This window comes from Antechinus flavipes, chromosome 4 (genome assembly GCF_016432865.1).
Source record: "Antechinus flavipes isolate AdamAnt ecotype Samford, QLD, Australia chromosome 4, AdamAnt_v2, whole genome shotgun sequence".
NCBI classification, from domain to species: domain Eukaryota; kingdom Metazoa; phylum Chordata; class Mammalia; order Dasyuromorphia; family Dasyuridae; genus Antechinus; species Antechinus flavipes.
In genome coordinates, this window is record NC_067401.1 from 961942 (window position 1) to 970269 (window position 8328).

The window sequence follows — 8328 nt, forward strand, 5'->3', positions numbered from 1 at the left end:
TACACACACGTACACACAGACACTCACACCCACCCACTCACACACACCCACACTCACACACACAATCACACCCACTCACACACTCACATACACAATCACACACACTCACATACACACACTCACTCTCACACCCACACATACAATCACACCCACTCACACACTCACATACACAATCACACACACTCACATACACACACTCACTCTCACACCCACACATACAATCACACCCACTCACACACACACTCACATACACAATCACACACACACTCATACACAATCACACACACACTCACACAATCACACCCACTCACACCCACATTACACACACGTACACACAGACACTCACACCCACCCACTCACACACACCCACACTCACACACACAATCACACCCACTCACACACTCACATACACAATCACACCCACTCACATACACACACTCACTCTCACACACACACACACAATCACACCCACTCACACACACACTCACACACAATCACAATCACACACACACTCACACACACAATCACAATCACACCCACACTCACACACACAATCACACCCACTCACACCCACTCACACCCACACTCACATACACAATCACACCCACTCACACACACACTCACACACACAATCACAATCACACACACACACTCACACACACAATCACAATCACACACACTCACATACACAATCACACACACACACTCACACACAGATACACACTCACACTCTCACACAGACTCACACACTCACATACACACACTCACTCTCACACCCACACACAATCACACCCACTCACACACACTCACACACACACACACAATCACACACACACACACACACACAATCACACACACACTCACACACACAATCACACCCACTCACACCCACTCACACCCACACTCACATACACAATCACACCCACTCACACACACTCATACACAATCACACCCACTCACACACACACACACACACACAATCACAATCACACACACACTCACACACACAATCACAATCACACACACTCACATACACAATCACACACACACACTCACACACAGATACACACTCACACTCTCACACAGACTCACACACTCACATACACACACTCACTCTCACACACACACACAATCACACCCACTCACACACACACTCATACACAATCACAATCACACACACACTCACACACAATCACAATCACACACACACTCACACACACAATCACAATCACACACACACTCACACACACAATCACACCCACTCACACACACACTCATACACAATCACACCCACTCACACTCACACAGCTTCTGGGCTCCTATGAAATGACCTGTCACACGTTTGTGTCCCAGGCTGCCCCGGCTGAGGCAGCTTCCTGCTCTGCCTCCAGCTTCCGGTCCTGCCCCCCTCCCCCCCTCCGTGTGAGCCTGGGCCCCTCACTCGGCCTCCCTGGCTCTCTGGGCGGCCTCGGGGTCGGCTCTGGAAGAGCTCTCGCGCTGGGGGAGGGACCTGGCTCAGCCGCCTCCGTCCCAGGGAGGCCCCGGTTCTGGCCCCGTCCCTGTGTCTCGAGGGCAGCCCGGCACAGAGGAGAAAGGGCCCTGGCTTTGGCCTTGGCGTCCTGCCGCTGGGTCACTCGGGCCTCAGTTTACTTGTCTGCAGAATGAGGCTGTTGGCCCAGACGGCCTCCCAGAGCAGAGAAGGGGGAGGGGAGTTGAAGCTCCCAGTCCCCAGCGGCTGACAAAGGTTCCTGGCACCCCCTTCCCCTCCCCGCCAGCAGCAAAGGGCTTGAGCAGCGGGGGCTGGGCCCCTCCCCCAGCCGCTGCTTGTGGCAGAGAGGGGCCTTGGGAACCGCTGCCCGTTATCTCCTGTTGCCAGACGGTCTCCGGGCCCCATCTTCCTGAGGGAGCCTCTCCGGGGAGGGGCCGCGGGCTGCCTGGTTACCGTCTGCCCCGCTGGGTTTGGGGGCAGCGCCAGCAGGCTGGCGTGCCAGGCTTCCCACGCTGGAAGCCACCGGGCCGTGAAACAGAAATCCAGCCGCCAGGCCCAGCGAGTGCCCCGGGGGGGCAAGCGGACGGGCAGCCGTGGCACAGGGCGGCTGGGCAGCTGGCCGGGGGTCTGCTCCTCCTCCGACTCTCGGGCTCCCGACCTGATGCCTTCCTGGGTCCAGACAGACTGACCCCCCCCCCCCTTGGCGAAGGCTCCCACGCCCCGTGTCTACCAGAGGACTCGGAGTCCTCCCGGTTTCTGGAGCCTCCTCTTCTGAGAAGCCTTCCTGGATCACTCCCGTCCCAAAGGACTCCTGCCTCCCCTCTCCCCCCTCTTAGTCCCCACACATGTGTGAGATGCCGTTGGGCCCAACCATTCTGTGGTGGTGGCTGGAGGGGGGAAAGAGAGAGAGAAAGTCAGAGACACAGATAAACAGCCACAGAGACAGAGAGTCAGAGACAGAGACATAGACAGAGACAGAGACAGAGACAGAGACAGGGATAGAGAGAGAGACAGTCAGAGACAGAGACACAGATAAACAGCCACAGAGACAGAGAGTCAGAGACAGAGACAGAGACAGAGACAGAGACAGAGACAGGGACAGGGACAGGGACAGAGACAGAGACAGAGACAGAGACAGAGACAGGGACAGGGACAGAGACAGAGAGTCAGAGACAGAGACACAGATAAACAGCCACAGAGACAGAGAGAGAGTCAGAGACAGAGACAGAGACAGAGAAAGAGACAGAGACAGAGACAGAGAGAGAGACAGTCAGAGACAGAGACACAGATAAACAGCCACAGAGACAGAGAGTCAGAGACAGAGACAGGGACAGAGACAGAGACAGGGACAGAGAGAGAGACAGTCAGAGACAGAGACACAGATAAACAGCCACAGAGACAGAGAGTCAGAGACAGAGACATAGACAGAGACAGAGACAGAGACAGAGACAGGGATAGAGAGAGAGACAGTCAGAGACAGAGACACAGATAAACAGCCACAGAGACAGAGAGTCAGAGACAGAGACAGAGACAGAGACAGAGACAGAGACAGGGACAGGGACAGGGACAGAGACAGAGACAGAGACAGAGACACAGAGAGGGAGAGAGAGACAGACAGAGACAGAGACACAGATAAACAGCCACAGAGACAGAGAGTCAGAGACAGAGTCAGAGACAGAGACAGAGACAGAGACAGGGACAGGGACAGGGACAGAGACAGAGACAGAGACAGAGACAGAGACAGGGACAGGGACAGAGACAGAGAGTCAGAGACAGAGACACAGATAAACAGCCACAGAGACAGAGAGAGAGTCAGAGACAGAGACAGAGACAGAGAAAGAGACAGAGACAGAGACAGAGAGAGAGACAGTCAGAGACAGAGACACAGATAAACAGCCACAGAGACAGAGAGTCAGAGACAGAGACAGAGACATAGACAGAGACAGAGACAGAGACAGAGACAGGGATAGAGAGAGAGACAGTCAGAGACAGAGACACAGAGACATAGACAGAGACAGAGACAGAGAGTCAGAGACAGAGACAGAGACAGAGACAGAGACAGAGACAGGGACAGGGACAGGGACAGAGACAGAGACAGAGACAGAGACAGAGACAGGGACAGGGACAGAGACAGAGAGTCAGAGACAGAGACACAGATAAACAGCCACAGAGACAGAGAGAGAGTCAGAGACAGAGACAGAGACAGAGAAAGAGACAGAGACACAGAGACAGAGAGAGAGACAGTCAGAGACAGAGAGACAGAGAGAGACAGACAGAGAGACAGAGAGTCAGAGACAGAGACAGGGACAGAGACAGAGACAGGGACAGAGAGAGAGACAGTCAGAGACAGAGACACAGATAAACAGCCACAGAGACAGAGAGTCAGAGAGACAGAGACATAGACAGAGACAGAGACAGAGACAGAGACAGGGATAGAGAGAGAGACAGTCAGAGACAGAGACACAGATAAACAGCCACAGAGACAGAGAGTCAGAGACAGAGACAGAGACAGAGACAGAGACAGAGACAGGGACAGGGACAGGGACAGAGACAGAGACAGAGACAGAGAGACAGAGAGAGAGAGAGAGAGACAGACAGAGACAGAGACACAGATAAACAGCCACAGAGACAGAGAGTCAGAGACAGAGTCAGAGACAGAGACAGAGACAGAGACAGGGACAGGGACAGGGACAGAGACAGAGACAGAGACAGAGACAGAGACAGGGACAGGGACAGAGACAGAGAGTCAGAGACAGAGACACAGATAAACAGCCACAGAGACAGAGAGAGAGTCAGAGACAGAGACAGAGACAGAGACAGAGAAAGAGACAGAGACAGAGACAGAGAGAGAGACAGTCAGAGACAGAGACACAGATAAACAGCCACAGAGACAGAGAGTCAGAGACAGAGACAGAGGACAGAGACAGAGACAGAGACAGAGACAGAGACAGGGATAGAGAGAGAGACAGTCAGAGACAGAGACACAGATAAACAGCCACAGAGACAGAGAGTCAGAGACAGAGACACAGATAAACAGCCACAGAAACAGAGAGAGAGTCAGAGACAGAGACAGAGACAGGGACAGGGACAGAGACAGAGAGAGAGTCAGAGACAGAGACACAGATAAACAGCCATAGAGACAGAGAGAGTCAGAGACAGAGACACAGATAAACAGCCACAGAGACAGAGTCAGAGACGGAGACACAGACAGAGAGTCAGAGACAGAGAGAGAGACAGAGACACAGAGACACAGAGACAGAGACACAGACAGAGAGTCTGAGACAGAGACGCAGATAAACAGCCACAGAGACAGAGAGAGTCAGAGACGGAGACAGAGACAGAGACAGAGAGAGAAAGGAGGACGGACAAGCCCATATTTCTTTGGGATGCAATAGCACCCTATTACAAATACAATAGATGACAAAGCCATTCCCTGCCTTTCAGACTCTTATGTTCTAATGGGGAAGGGGACTTAGAAGGGCGGGGCCGCCGGCCGAGGGCCGTGAAGCCCCCGAAGGACCCGTGGCCAGGGAGCCAGCGGCGGCTGCTTTGGGGATGAGCCCACACCGGTCGGGGGGAGGGACGCTCAGACAGAAAGCCGTCGGCCTCTGTCCCCGAGGAGCCTGTGGAGGTCCCGCAGATAAAGCGGAGGCCCCACAGCCGGAAAAGGACGTGCTGGTGGGATCAGGGCGAGAGCGCGGGGCCTTTGGCCGCCAGGGCTGCTTCGGCAGGGAGTGAGCATCCCATCGCGGTGGGGGCCCAGGGACTCCTCCTTGGAGACCTTGGATCCTGACACCCCCCCCTCACTGCGCAGACTCCGAGCCGCACCGAGCATGGGGGGAGGCGGGGAGGCAGCCGGCATCGGGGGGGATCTTGGAGACGCCTGCACAAACCTCCGAGCCCTCCCCTCGGATGACCTTGAGCTCCCTCCCTGCTGCTCTCCTGTGACCCCAGGAGTCCAGGATTGAGGCCGAGGCCTCAGGCTCCCCCAGGGCGCCAGGGCTGGGCGGGAGAAGGGAGAGAGAAGGATGTTTGCAGAGGGAAGTGGGAGGGGCCGAGGGGGCGGGGATCGGGTCACCCCAAGGATTCTGACCTTGACCACAAGCCCGGCACCGCAAGAGGGACTTCTGGCCTGGAAGCTGGGAACGTGCCAGCAGCCCCTCTCGGGCAGACCTCTGCGAGGCTTCTCCTCCCCTTGGGAAGTCTGAGAGAGAAGAGAGGACCCCAGCAGGGCAGGCCTTGAGGTGGGGGCCAAGAGTGCCCCAGAGCAGACCCTCAGCTGACACCCCTCCCCCTAGGACTGACTCTCCACCAGAGCGACTCCACTGAGGTGGGGGGCTGAGTCTGGAGAGCAATGCACAGCCTGCACCTTGGGGGCTCCCTGAGGCTGTGGGAGGCTCCCTCCTCCTTCCCTCCCTTCTCTCCTTCCTCCCTCCCTCCCTCCTCCTTCCCTCCCTTCTCTCCTTCCTCCCTCCCTCCCTCCTTTCCTCCCCCCATCTCTCCCTCCCTCCCTTCCTTCCTTCCTTCCTTCCCTCCCTCTCTCCTTCCTCCCTCCTTCCTCCCTCCCTCCCTCCTCCTTCCCTCCCTCTCTTCTTCCCTCCCTCCCTCCCTCCCTCCCTCCTTTCTTTCCTTCCTTCCTCCTTCCTTCCTTCCTTCCCTCCCTTCTCTCCTTCCTCCCTCCCTCCCTCCTTCCTTCCTTCCTTCCTTCCTTCCTTCCTTCCTTCCTTCCTTCCTTCCTTCCTTCCTTCCTTCCTTCCTTCCTTCCTTCCCTCCCTCTCTCCTTCCCTCCCTCCCTTCCTTCCTTTTGCCTGACACCCAGGCTGATGGTGAGAGGGCCACTTAAGCCCCCCTTTTTGTGCCTACAAATGCAGCAGGACATGGGACGATTGAGTGGGAGGGTTCCGGTTCGGGGGGACTTTGGAAAGAAGCTTTTTTGCCCTAAAAATTCGAAAAATAGCAAGCACTGAGAAGGGACTTCTTTTCAGAATGGGTGAATGTCTAAACTTGGGGTGCGTCTGTACTGCTGCCTCCGGGGAGGGAGCTTTGTACAGTGCCCCCCACCCTGTACCAGCACCTCCAAGCTCCTGCCGTGCAGGGCCCGGGACCAGCCTGGCGCAAACGTGGGAGTCCCGCCGCTGGACGGGGGGAGGGGGGGGGCGCGGAGACCCTCATCTGCGTGTGAGCCCAACAGGGCCGAGCACTTTATTAGAACAAAGCGTGCGTCCCTTGTGGCCCGGTCCAAGCCCGTGGATCTCGCCCCAGGTCCAGGGGAAGGCGCCGGGATTGGAGCCGCCGTGACCTGGGACTGGGCCAGACGCCCTGGCCCGCTCGCTCGGCTCCGAGGGCTTGGGCGGGGGCGGCTTTTCCAGTCCTGCCGAGCCCAGGGTCCCCTCTTGGGGGTGGGGCCCTGCCTGGTGTCTCCCCCTCCCCGCCCAGCTTGGGGGGGGTTGATGCAGACCCCACGGGCGGAGGCCGGCCTCCTGACACGAGGCAGCCCTTCTGGCCGGCCCCGGGGATTCTCGGGAGTCGGGCCCTTTCTTCCTCCCCCTGCTCTGGAGCTGCGCTCGGACGAACTCCGCCATTGCTCCTGGACGGGCCGCGCCGACCACCTCCCCTTCCCCCCCTTCCGGACCGGACGCTCCGCGAGGGCAGCATCTGCCTTTGTCTTCACAGAGCTCTTGGCACACAGTAAGTGCTTAATAAATGCTACAGTCCTTGGGAATAACGTTCCCCATCGTTCCCAGGGCTGCGGCGCCGGGAGGGGAGGCTTCGGCGGGTCGGACTTGGCGCTCAGCCGCCCAGTCCTCGGCGGGCCCCGGGCCCAGAAGGGCAGCCCGAGGCCTGGCTGGAATCCAGAGCCTTGGGAAGGGAGGGGGGGCGCTCGGGGCTCGGGGCCGGCCCGACCGGCTGGGGCCAAATCTCCGGGGCCTCCCTCGGCCGCCTGCGGAGCCCGGTCCCGGGGCCGCGGGGCCCTGGGTGAGAGGGGCAGAAGTCACCGGTAGCCTCGCCGTTGTGGGGGGGGTAGCCTCGGGGCCCTCCAGGGCAGCTCCGCCCTTCCCCCCCGTGCTACCCGCGGGGGCGGGGCTGGGGGCGTGGCCTGGCTGCCACGGCTGGGGGGGGGGGTCAGAGAAGTGCTGGGGACCCCATTGCATGCGCGGTTCTTCCTCCCCAGCTGGCGGCCCCCTCCCCCAATCTCCATCTTTTAAGTCTCGTCTTCCCAGGTCCAGGGCTGGCTGGGGCCGCGGGTCCGGCAGGTTATTCTCCCCTCCGCCTTGGCTGGCCCTGGCTGGCGGCCCGGGGCGGGGCGGGCCGGGGGCTTGCCTGGGGCGGCAGGGAATGGGCGGGAGGACCGGCTGTGGCGCACAAGTGGGGGGAGGAAAGTTTCTCAGAATTGGGGGGGCCGGGTGGGAGGGGGAGGGCCAGAGCCGTGGGAGGCGGCTCCCTGGGGCTGGCAGGGGCTCTGCTGAGCCGGGCACAGAGCGGAGGAGGAGCGGGAGCTCGCCATCCCTGCCCCCGGCTCTGTTGGGGCACGAGCTCCCCGCAGTCAGGGTGGCCCCCGCGGCTGGGGGAAGGGGGATTCGGGGGCTCTGGCTTCCCCTCTAGGCTCCTTCTTCCTTAGATCCGGTGCCCGGCTCCGTGTGTCCGGGAGCTGCAAGCTGGGTTTGAGGTGCGCTTTTCGCTGCAGAGAAGGGGGAGCGCCCGCTTGCCCCCCAGGGGAACATCAGGCTCTTTAGGGCAGGGCCCTTGGGTTGGAGGCTTGAGGGCTGGCCGGGACACGGCAGGTGCTTCACACTTTTTACTGAGTTGAATTGGGGCTTAAATCACCCCGGAGGGATGTG